Source organism: Lepisosteus oculatus, chromosome 23 (assembly GCF_040954835.1).
Source record: "Lepisosteus oculatus isolate fLepOcu1 chromosome 23, fLepOcu1.hap2, whole genome shotgun sequence".
Lineage (NCBI taxonomy): Eukaryota > Metazoa > Chordata > Actinopteri > Semionotiformes > Lepisosteidae > Lepisosteus > Lepisosteus oculatus.
In genome coordinates, this window is record NC_090718.1 from 7,129,901 (window position 1) to 7,143,278 (window position 13,378).

Genomic DNA, 13,378 nt, shown 5'->3' on the forward strand with positions numbered 1-13,378 from the left:
AGGACGGGACGCCAGTCACAGGCTACAGAGATACTGTACAGACAAACACAGACACTCACACTAAAGTCAGTTTTCCAAGAAACAGATTAACCTACCAGTATGTATTTGCACTGTGGGAGTAAACTGGAGCACCTTGTGGAAAACCATCCAAGCACAGGGAGAACAAACTGTACAAACTTTACACAGACGATGCAGACAGCTCCCCTGGTATGGAAACCAAGGCCCCAGTGCTGTGAGGCAGCAATGCACACGAACTTGACCGCCATTCTTTTTGGTTTTGCAAGTGGAGCAACAAGTTATGGCACTTGTTCCAACCTGCCTGAGATCCAGGCATTGCTAGTTTTGGCCTGTGGAGTCTACAGGTGTTTAAGTGGCCGATTTGATTCATCAGGCATTAGCAGCATAGGATGGGTTTGCGTTGGCCAGAGTGCTGATAGTTTGTTGTGCAGCAGTGACAGCTTGAAGTTGCCAGGTTTTGTAAGCTTCCAGTGTTCTCAGTGAGATCTACATCGGTCTGCCTAAGTGCTCCCCCTCCTGTGATGGTGTCCGACAGGTACTCAAGCAAAGTGCATTAATGATTAGGGGAGTATGAAAATGGTTGATGATTCTCAAAAAAAAAGAAACGTGCGTTTTTTCAGAATTTAATGAGCTTTCGGTGATGGTGTATGTTTGTGGTGAAGTACATACAAAGGAATCTTGGCATTCTGCACAGATCTGAGCAAGATTGTTTGCTTGATTTTTTGGAACAAAATTAAAACCAATCAATATTAGTACTGTATGTTTATCATCGTGACATTGAATTCCTAATTCTTTACCAGGCTTTTCTGCAATTGTGTATCATCTAGTGTGCATCTCTCTTACTTTACAGTAACAGCAGGAACAAAATTATCACCTAACAAACTGGCTCGAAAGTACAAGAACAGTTGTTCTGTATGTTTAGTGTATTTATACAATGGGAAGGTTGTCTTGCAGTAACATATTTTAGAATACAACTTCCTTCGAACATGGAATATAAAGAAAAAAACCTCAAAACAATCTTGAAAACTTGCAGTTGGCACATCTCTATATATAGATCAGTTCAATATTGAGAGGAGAAAGACCGTGTGAAACTTTGGTGGAAAGTATATATTAGAATGCTTTGTATGTTTTTGAGTTTTTTCTTTCTGCAGACAACAATGAGTGTAAAAGTTACATATAAACTTTTGAACACTTCTACAAAGATAACCAGATCAGAACAATCAAACACTGCTGATTTCCCTCTGTGAAACTGAGTCTGTGGACAATTAGAAATAGAGCACACTGAGTGACACAAAATCTGCACCTTCTTTATTATTTATGAAGGATGAAGTTAAAAGGGGGGAGGAGATGGTGAGGAGAGATCCATCTTTCATCTGTTAGACACAGGAGAAGAAAAAAACAGGAAAAAAAGCTTTGTAGATTACTTGACTACAGCTCAATAACAAGTTCATGGAGGAGAGTATAGCTTTTTAGAAGAGGAGTAGAGGACAAAAAAGAAAAAAAATGCTAATTTAACAGTCCTTTTCATCAATATTAATAGAAAACAGTTATATTTTTAAAAAATGGTATGTCTTGGGTTTGTTCACCAGAAAAAAAACTCCAGTGAGCTATTCATTCACACTCCCCCTCAAAATAACAATAATTATCCTGTAATACAAAAATAACTAAAAAGAAATTTCAGTTTGTTAATTAAATTACTCATGCAACTCTGTTTCAAAATATGGTGTATTAATTATTGAAAACATTGTCATTCATGGCAAACTGTGAGAATATCTACAGTACAAGGGCTTTTCATTTGCACACGGTTTACAAAATGCATCTCTCTTGACCATGTCCAGCTAGACAGACACATTGAATCAACAACGTGAGTGAGGCTGTGTATCCAGAATAATGATACATAGCAGTTAATTTACCCTGTGGCTTTTAATCAAAATATAAAGTACATTTTTGCTGCTCAATATCATTATACTCTTCACCAATTGTTTGGCTTGGCTCAGAAACTGGGTTTTCTAAGATAGAAACATGATTATGTGAATAACATTTTTGCAAAGATTCAACCTCATTAGAACTGATTAAATACCAAATCATGATGTGAAATACACTAAGTTTTATTCCTGTTTGTTTTAACATATTTTATAATCATATTGTTACGATTCATGGTGTTTGAAACAATTAATGTTCTTGTTTAAGCCTTCCAAGTGTTGATTTTCAATTTTACTGTACTGTCTCTGCTCCCAACATAAGATCTTTTATTTAATTATAGCACACAAGTTTATTTTCTTATGCAATATGTCTAAAAACAATCATATAATGGCTGCTTGTAATTAAGATTTGAATTTTATTTAGTCTCCTTATACTACTGCTTGGAAGAAAAGGGAGCTATAGCAGTCCCTTGTACAGTACAGTATGTCCTTTTTTATTGGATGCTCACAAAATTTGAAGCTGAGTCTACACTTGACCACATAATTAACAACTTGATAACACTACTCTTTAACATCATTATAGAGATAGTCACAATTAATTAAAAGAAACAATGTTGTTTCATTTAGTATATTAACAGTTAATTTTAAAAGTTTTACAAGTCAAAAAGATACTTCAGTATGTACTGTACAAAACGTATCAAAGCTCTCTGAAACACTATTTTATTTTTAAGTGTGAATAAGTTTAAACTTAAACCTTCTGCTTTACTTCAAGTCAGGAACATTGCCGTTCTTGGTTTGAAAAAAAGTATGTGCTTGAAGTTCACGTAATGCTTGGAAATCTATTTTATGATAAATATAATGTAATTTTAAAAAGTTATAGGTATCACAGAAGTAATTTTTCATTTTTTTATCCATTATATTATTTAAGGTTAACAGATAAAAATACTTATGCTTATAAAGAAATCAAACTTCAGTCTTCAGAAAAAGAGCTGCAAAGATACCCTGAATGAATGGGCTTTGTGTTGCTTAATCTATAAATACGGAAAATATTAAATAAACTGGTGTATCTTATTGGGATATTTTATTATTTTGTAGAGATAAAAACTTACAATAAACCATATTTTGTAGTCACAAAATCTAACCACACAGTCCTTCTTAAAATGTGAAAGCTCCTATTGCATGAACTGGTCAATGCTTAAGGCATGAAACCACTAAATAATTCACGAAGCTCACAGGGTGATCATGACTGAAAGACAGATACATTACTGAACTTCTGATATGTAGAATATGAAATATAGAATTTAATTTCAGAGAGTTTAGCTTCTGGCATTGAATAATTGTAGAAATATATATTTTTTTCTGACCACATTAAAAAGAATTGAAAATGTTAAATAACTATTTTTAATAATTAAAAGAATAGGCACATTACCATGTTTTGTGATATAAAGTAAAATGTATATATTTCATTTGCACTACAATAGACATTAAGTAGTTAATCCTTTAATGGGATTCATGTACTGTACTTAGAACAACTATTTTGACTTGTTTTTTTAATTCACTTGCAATTTTAGAAAACAAGAGATAAGTGCCCATATACAGTGCCTTGCGAAAGTATTCGGCCCCCTTGAACTTTTCAACCTTTTGCCACATTTCAGGCTTCAAACATAAAGATATAAATTTTTTATTTTATGTGAAGAATCACCAACAAGTGGGACACAATTGTGAAGTGGAACGAAATCTATTGGATTTTTGAAACTTTTTTAACTAATAAAAAAATGAAAAGTGGGGCGTGCAAAATTATTCGGCCCCTTTACTTTCAGTGCAGCAAACTCACTCCAGAAGTTCAGCGAGGATCTCTGAATGATCCAATGTTGTCCTAAATGACTGATGGTGATAAATAGAATCCACCTGTGTGTAATCAAGTCTCTGTATAAATGCACCTGCTCTGTGATAGTCTCAAGGTTCTGTTGAAAGCGCAGAGAGCATCATGAAGACCAAGGAACACACCAGGCAGGTCCGTAATACTGTTGTGGAGAAGTTTAAAGCCGGATTTGGATACAAAAAGATTTCCCAAGCTTCAAACATCCCAAGGAGCACTGTGCAAGCGACCATCTTGAAATGGAAGGAGTATCAGACCACTGCAAATCTACCAAGATCTGGCCGTCCCTCTAAACTTTCAGCTCAGACAAGGAGAAGACTGATCAGAGATGCAGCCAAGAGGCCCATGATCACTCTGGATGAACTGCAGAGAACTACAGCTGAGGTGGGAGAGTCTGTCCATAGGACAACAATCAGTCTTACACTGCACAAATCTGGCCTTTATGGAAGAGTGGCAAGAAGAAAGCCATCTCTCAAAGATATCCATAAAAAGTCTCGTCTAAAGTTTGCCACAAGCCACCTGGGAGACACCCCAAACATGTGGAAGAAGGTGCTCTGGTCAGATGAAACCAAAATCGAACTTTTTGGCCACAATGCAAAACGATATGTTTGGCGTAAAAGCAACACAGCTCATCACCCTCAACACACCATCCCCACTGTCAAACATGGTGGTGGCAGCATCATGGTTTGGGCCTGCTTTTCTTCAGCAGGGACAGGGAAGATGGTTAAAATTGAGGGGAAGATGGATGCAGCCAAATACAGGACCATTCTGGATGAAAACCTGTTGGAGTCTGCAAAAGACCTGAAACTGGGACGGAGATTTATCTTCCAACAAGACAATGATCCCAAACATACAGCAAAATCTACAAAGGAATGGTTCACAAATAAACGTATCCAGGTGTTTGAATGGCCAAGTCAAAGTCCAGACCTGAATCCAATCGAGAATCTGTGGAAAGAGCTGAAAACTGCTGTTCACAAACGCTCTCCATCCAACCTCACTGAGCTCGAGCTGTTTTGCAAGGAAGAATGGGCAAGAATTTCAGTCTCTCGATGTGCAAAACTGATAGAGACATACCCCAAGCGACTTGCAGCTGTAATCGCAGCAAAAGGTGGCTCTACAAAGTATTAACGCAAGGGGGCCGAATAATTTTGCACGCCCCACTTTTCATTTTTTTTATTAGTTAAAAAAGTTTCAAAAATCCAATAGATTTCGTTCCACTTCACAATTGTGTCCCACTTGTTGGTGATTCTTCACATAAAATAAAAAATTTATATCTTTATGTTTGAAGCCTGAAATGTGGCAAAAGGTTGAAAAGTTCAAGGGGGCCGAATACTTTCGCAAGGCACTGTAAAACTGATGACATTGAGGTACTTGTATTTAAAAACATATTTCTTTTAAACACTGTAGGGAGAATTCAGTTATGGGGTAAGTCATAATGTACTTAATATGTTATAATTTGTTGTGTTTTTCTTTGTAATATAAATTGTTCATTACAGATTTAGCTATAATATATAATTATATGTTATAATTTCTCATCGTAATCTTCTCTCTAAGATGACAGACTTTATGGTTTAGTTAAAAAAGCATGTCATTTAGATTGCTTCGTTTTCTGGATGAAGGTTCTATGAGGGCATATTCAAAGCATATATCCACAAATCCCTGGGTCACCTGCTTACATTTTACCCACATTACTAGCAGTTATACTGTCATTTCACTGTTGAAGAGACAATATTCCAAGAACACAAATGTGGAGATCTGTATAGGAGTTAACAGACTGTGTAATGGCACTTAACATGGACAGAATTGTTTGATTATTTTACAAATGGTCTGTTCGTTCTGACTTGCGGGATTCAGAAATCTCTGGAGAGCTGTGTTCAACAGAAGGAAAGTCTCGGGGCTAAAGTACTAGCAACTTCAGAGCAGAGCTGGCAAGGAATATTCTTAACAACCTTTCACTTCTGTAAAAAGGAAAGGTTAATCTTTACAGGGCATTACTTTACATTCCTCTGAACTCCTCATATCCCTTAGCAACTTCAAGCTCTGTCTGTATCTGTACACTGTTCAACAAATAAGGGGATTTTTTTCTTTATGTACTGTATTGCAGAGAGGGTATTTTCCCATTGAACAAAATACTAAACAAAGAAACCAATCCTATTTCTGACAGGTTCTAGACAGCCTCCTTTCAGTTAATAAGCACCAGCTTGACCCAGAAAAATGCCGTGCCATCCAAGTCCTAGGGTTTGGCAGTCTTTCCTAGACATTTTTTTTCTTTTGGTTTCTCCTGGGTGAATTGTAACTTTTTGTTTTTGCCAATGGTGATAATCCACATTATGTGAAAAAAAAAACAAAAAGAGAAAAATAAGAGAGTAGTCCGTTAAAAAAAGATTGATTGATGGTGGAGCACTGAGATCATGTTTAGTTGCCAGTATTACCAGCGATTGATTTTATGCTCAACAGTTTTAGAAAATCATTTCATTACAGACCCAGTATAGTGGAATTAGTCTGTGGTGACTGTCAGGACTAAATTCAAAAGCACAGTGGTAAGAACCCTTCTCTTGACTGTGATTTTAAATTTGCCATTTGTCAAGTGCATACAAAGGACAATAAACGGTGAAAGAAAATGCATTATCTTTGCTACAATAACCTACTGCCATTTGATTAATTAAATAATTTTGGTTGGTTTTTAAAACTTAAAAATTTAGTATGAATAATAATGATGAGAATTTATACAGGTACTGTATCTACTGTAGTTGTAAATGTTAAAATAATCAGTATTTTAGGAATGAGCATTCTTGTAATTCTTAAACTCTTATTTCAACTGCTTTGAACAGGCACAACCTAGAAAAAATTAAAGTAATACTGCTAGTGAAAATCAGTTAGAATAAGCAAGAAAATAGGCATATTGTCAGCAATCTTGACGGTGACAGTGATTTTAAATTCACGGTTAATATGTGACATACTTACAAGGTTAATAAAATAATGAAATAAATTGAATTGCAAGGTAATGCTTTTGAAAAGATGTAATGCTTTCTCTCACAAAGAGTCTCTAGCTGATTTTCCTTGGCGTGAACAAAGACATCTCCTGATTGATCCAGTCACAGTTTTCTCCATGTCAGAGGCAGGGAGACACTCAGAATACACTTTGTGTGAAAGTTCAGGAACCAATGGGCAATAGTAATGCGTGCATCTGATGAAGAAAATAAAGGTACCTGCTCAGACAAGATAACACTGGGTGATTTGTTAGTTGCAGCAGTTCCAAATACTGCCAAGACCAGCCAGGTGGGATGCAAACCAATTGATTCTGGTCTAGTCTGGGTCTATAGTTATAGATATTAGTTTACCATGTAAGTAAAGTAAAATAAGGACATACCTTTTGCCCATATACTGCATTTAAATACATCTCATAGTAATAACTATAAAAATAATAGAAAGGCTACTTCAGAGAATAAAATTACAAAAATAATTAAACCAACGGTTATTTTGAATTGTATACAGAGTGGTTTTGACACTGAGCAGTGTAAATATTCTTACTTGCCTGCTTCCAACCAATGTACTGTTTTGTTCTAATTAAGTTAAGCTTCTTGACTCAAAATCTTCCTGCATAAAACAGAAGCCAGAGTCTTTCATTTACACAAAGAACACCCTCTCTTATTTCCTGTACTTAGTGTCAAAGAGCCCTTTAAAAATATTCCAGCAATCTTTGTCCCGCCTTCTCACCATCTGCTGATCTTACCTGATTTCTCAAGAAAAACATCTTGAGAATTGCTTTTAAGAAGATAATACATACATTTCTGGCAGTTGAAGTATCAATATTTTCAACCTCTAATAAAAAAATATAAATGTTTACTTTGCTATAATAATTATTTTTATTGCGCACAAATTTCAGATATCTCAAGACAATGAAATGGAAAAAAGTGAAAAAAACTTTACCTGATTATATTTTTTATAACTAAACAATTCCACACAAAATACGATGATTTATCATATGACATAGATTTAGTTTTAAAATATAAATGTTTCCATTAACAATCAAAGTAAATTATTCTTGAATCACTGTTGTCTAGATTAAAATGCATTTTTCAGGATAACTCTTCTAATTATTGTCTGAAATCCATCTCTTACAGTATCCTGAAAGAAACCTCCCATGGAAATATAGCAGATTTGACAGATTATTTGAAGAAATGGTTGTTCCTTACTGTGTATAAAATGTTCCTTAAATTATTGCTGAAGACAAAGATATATAATGTAGACTTAGTAATGCATGTTCTACACAAGGAAATGGTGACAAAATAGTTACAGCTGTGCAGAAGTGTTAAGCTTAGCTGTGCTCCCATTATTAGCAGTGAATGTCTTCTGATGATCCCTGAAAGTCCCTGATGATTGCTTTACATGTTTTGGGACCTGTTGTCCAAAACCATAGTCTGTGATACAAGAACTTGTCTGCACGTCAGCTTTTCAGAGAAAACACATCCCTGGCAAAAATTCCATGCACATTCCTCTTAGACTAAATATTCACTGTGCAAAAACACCATAATTCTTGCAGGGCTAATAGGTACACATCACAGAGTGGAAATATAGATTATTCCCATAAAATTAAGGGTGTTATTTCTTAACCACGAAAAATAAAAATAACTCCAAGATGAGCTGCGCATAGTAGGTAATGAGAAAACCTAACCTTTATTAGTGCAGCTGAAACCCCAACCAGGGCCTCCTTGCTGTGAAGCTGAAGTTGGAGTTTTCACTAATTAATATGCATGGCCCATTCTGTTCTGTCTTTGACCTCTGACTATGTTAATTCTGGCTGTGTAAAGACTAATGAATCAGTGTGTATGCTAAATGCCAAAGAGAGTATAGAACCAGCTGGCTTATAAAGATTTAAGTTTGTACTAGTTTGGCACTTTTTTGTGGCAAAGAATTGTGAAACCAGTGTACTTCTCAACAGACTGTAAAGGGTTCTACATCTTACAAAATTGCTTTAATATATATTTTAAAAAACACATTTGTCCAGTAAAAATAAGTACTGCTGAAAACCTCAATATATTTTAATTAATAGTGAGATAACGAAAGTGAAATGGTCTGGCTGCCAGCCTCAATTTTTTCATATTATTAATGCATTGCATTGTATTATTAATGTATTTTAAGTTACAGACTAACGTTTTTGAAAATGTAAAATATACACAAGGAAAGGCAAACCAAACACTTTAAAATAAATACCACATTAATCACACATAGGGTAAATACTTTTTTAGGTAGGTCATTGCTTGCAGAAGACACAAGAACAAGACATTTCTTAAATAACAGTGACAAGAAAAGCATTACAGTTAGAGAAAGAAACTGCATCGTGAAAAAGTGCTGTTCTGACATCTACAGGCAAAACAATTCTCACTGAATTCCCTCATGAGTTATTTAAATTAAGAAAAATAATGGAATGGTAAAATACACAAAATAATGCAATTGCAAATGGGTTGTTTTTCCAAGTACTTTGACCTAGGTTTCTCATTAGAGAATCGAAAAATAATCTTAAAACCTTGGGTTATACACTAGTATAAATAGCCCATGGTGTTCCAGTTATTATTCCAAACAAGATTCTGACAACATAAGATACATAATGAATTTTGTAAGAAATTAGTTCCTGCATCGCATATTAAATGTATTACAATTAAAGCACATATGTTGTGAGCCTGTGAGAAAAATAACAGATCTAAGAAGTTCTGTTTACACTCATAGTAAATTATTATTATTATTATTATTATTATTATTATTATTATTATTATTATTATTATTATTATTACAGCTACTACTACTGGGCTTCTGCATATTGATTTTTTATTTTTGGCTGTTTGTTAATACATATATTCTTTTTTTTTCAATTTTGGACAAAATTTCATTTTTGTAATTGAGAGAATTGAAACCTACGTTCAATCAAAGCAGTATATCTTTGGCTCCAGATTTTCTTTGTTAAACATCTTGGTGTTTTCCTGAAATGCTTGTTTCGGATGCAATACAGATAATAACCATGGTGCTGTTATGACATTTTTAACTTTCTTTTTGTGTAGGCTGATGTAATGCTTCAGAAATACTGTACTTTTGGAGATTTCTGAAAGCCGGAGACTATGGAGAATTGGTTGACATCCAGTGGCTTTAGATGATTATGTTTTCTGGACATTGTGTTGTCATTGTCAACAAAGCTGTTGCTTCAAATGACCAGTCCACATCAAAAGTGAAATCCATCCATTCTCCTGTGTCTGGATTCTTTGACAGGCTCTGGAAAATACAGTAGCCATGTTTTGTAACACAGAAACTAGCAACAGAAACAGAAAAGTAAACTAAAAAACAATATAGGATAATGAAATGCCTTGGATGCGGAAATATCCCATTTACTGCATCTACTGAACTGAAGCTTGAAATTCTAACTCGTAACTCTGAGCACCTGGGGAACTTAGGCTTTAAGGACACGGGCTTTGAAGAAAGTCATTTATGACCAAGAAAATAAGGGAGGCGAACATCTGCAATACCGGATGATATGGGGATTTTTTAGCAATGCTGTTGGCTTTCTTCAGCTTGCTTCTGTAATTGCTATAGGGTTCACAATCCAGTGTTGGAAATTCACGAACAGTGCACTATTTGTCATCATTTTGAAGAGGCTGAAAACAGCATTTCCCAGCATGGTTCCATTTCAGGGCCAGGACAGTGAGTGCCATGCAGCAGATTTCTAGTTGAGGCCCTATATGGCACATGAGGCTGTTGCTTAAACTCATTAGGTCCAGAATCTTATCTCATTCTTTTATAGAAGATGGTGAGTTCCAATCCAAAAGACTTTCATCCAAAAACTGTTTCACAAATTACTGTATATTGGTCATTAAACCTCAAGTCTAATAAAAGAATAAAAGTTCTATTATAGTGTGTTATACAGAAAAAGACGAATCTTCCTAAGCAAAAAACTCCCAACATTAATTTTATAAGCATACATACATTACACATTCACTTTATTTTTGGGAAATTAATACCTCAACAGATGATGAGAACAAAGTCAGTTCTATAACAGATCATCAACATTTTACATACATTTTAACCATGTGTGCCATGTGTGTAACTTAGATACATGTTTTTGAAATGTAGTGACTCATATTTATTTTATTTTATAAAGTACCTCCCAAGAATAAAAATTATGGAACTACCATAGCTCTTGAGAGACAAATTTATTATAAACCTGTGTTCGGTGACCAGCAGTGTGATTCGAATTGTATGTATTTGACAGTAGGGCGCAGAACTTATGGACTAGAATATAGAAACCTACGGTATGTATCTATTGTAGGTATAGTAGGTCTCCATGTCATTTGGCTGTGATCAGCACTTGCAAACATAGACAATTTTGGCAGTTTTCTTTAGAAAACTTTCTTTTTTGTGGCTGTCAGGCTTTTTGATTATCTACCAGAGAAATAGTAATTCTACATTTATTTCTTCATCAGTAAAAGCACAAAATAAACCACACATCATTTAAAACCTTTTAATTCAGAACTGAAAAATTAAAAAAATAAATTGTAGAAATACCAGTGAAAAAGGTATGCAAGGTGCCTGTCGTTCCTCTTTTGTTGACAATATTTTTAAATGATCTGTTTTGAACGTGCCTTTAAAATAAGAAACTAAAAAGGCTCCTAGGAGTGTAATATTCAAGAGCGAGTTTGACTGAGGTACAGTTAATTGCAGATGGAGATTCCTATACTTTAGGTGCTCATTCTGCACAACTGCGCTATAAATCTCACACGTCTTATGTTCCAGAGGTGAATAGCAAGTTGTTGATACAGTGCCTTTGCTCCTTCTTTCCTTGTACTTTTTGAGAAACTTTTTTTTTCTGCAAATGCCTAAATTTAATTCCCTGGAGTACAGCGTGTTTTCCATCATAGCACAGTGAGGAAAGTCATGCTTTTGTGGCAGTGTGCTTTGCTCTGATGTGGGCGAGCTTGACTTGGACTCCGTATGGAAAGAGAAAACAGCACTCAATAGCAAACTTTCACTTCATTGGTTTTATAGATGTCTCATTGGGATGTGTTAAATGGGCATGAGGTGTGAAAAGCAAAAGTTAACAAGCCAGGGAAAATTTCAATAGTGCTGGCTATTTAAAAAGCTATTGGTGCTGGAATATAAATTATACGGTAGCCCACTTTCTATAATGTTATTTTCTTGTGCTTGCAGATCAGTACTTTTATTTCCGTCAGCTAAGGAAGTGAACTAAGTAAGACTGCATTCACAGCTTTTTTTATTTCTGCCTTAATAAAAAACACAAGAAAGGTTACAAACGAGAGGAAGTCATTCGGCCCATTTAGCTCCTTTGGCTGCTCACTGACTGGAGCTCATCCAGCTGCTTCCTGAAGGACGTCAGTGTATAAGCTGCAACAGCATGGATGTGTGTCTTGTTCCAGACCCCCACAACCCTTTGTGCAAAAAGAGCTTCTTGATTTCCATTTTAAAAACACTTCCCCTTAGGTTCCATTTAGTGTATATCCCCTGGTTTGTGTTTAGCTGATAATCCTGAAGAAGTCCATTGGGGTGACTTTGTTAATGACTTTTAGGATTGGGAATACCTGATTCAGATCCCCTTTTCAGTCTGTATTTGAGACAATGTGTTCAGTTGTATACGTACTCTTTCGTACAGTAAGTTATTACATTTAAGACTCTTCTTGGTTTTGTTTGTTTAAACCAGCAATAACAATTTAAACTCTCCACTGAAAAAATCCAGCATTTCAATACATTAATTATCCTGTATCCACATGTACTTGGATATAGGCAAACATTTCAAAATTGTTTTTAGATGTAAAGGCAGAAAAGATACCTCAGGTCTTAATTGGGTTCCTCTTTCTCTGGAAATAAAGATCATATACAGTATTGTTATAAATTAATAAAGTGCATACATCCTTTCTTTGTTTTATTTTTTTATATCATGTGTTTCCAATACGTGTGTTTAAGATATAATAACATTTTAAAATGCCAGAGGACAGAATACTGGGCAACTGTGATTTACAAGGTATAATAGCACTGATACTTAAAGCTTTAACTATCTGTGATGCAGTACATACAGTTCTAATAGCTTTTAATATTAGCAGGATTTATGCTATTTTTCCTGCATCTGACACTTTCCATAACTTTCAATGAAGTTTGTGTTTGAGCCAATAAATCAGGACATTTTATTGAGTACGATAGCAAGATGTTGAATGTACTGTATGCAATTTAACTGCAGTTAATATAATATACTATATTTAGAAATGGGGTTGTACAACCTAGTTTTGAAAGTGCATTTGGTAAATGCTTGAGTTTTAGGGAATGTTAGGACTATATTGTACTGTAGGTTCCATGAGACTCATACTTAAAACCACAAGAACAAATGGTAAGCATACTCTGATACAGAATCTTTCATCACAACTAAAGATCAGTTAATCAGTTAAACAGTTAATCGGAAACCAGCAACGAAACAACAGCTGTAAATAGAAACACAACCACTTCTAGGGTAGAAGGAGTTTGTCATTTATATAAAGGCAATATACAGTATGCATCAGCTAGTCGA

At 34.9% G+C, this 13,378-nt stretch overlaps 2 protein-coding genes across 2 annotated transcripts in view; one reads left to right on the top strand and one right to left on the bottom strand.

Moving 5' to 3' along the window:
- The window catches only part of opcml (opioid binding protein/cell adhesion molecule-like), a 583,981-nt gene that overhangs the window by 483,863 nt on the left and 86,740 nt on the right, over positions 1-13,378 (bottom strand). The window lies entirely within an intron of this gene.
- The window catches only part of LOC107075678 (uncharacterized), a 686,550-nt gene that overhangs the window by 460,880 nt on the left and 212,292 nt on the right, over positions 1-13,378 (top strand). The window lies entirely within an intron of this gene.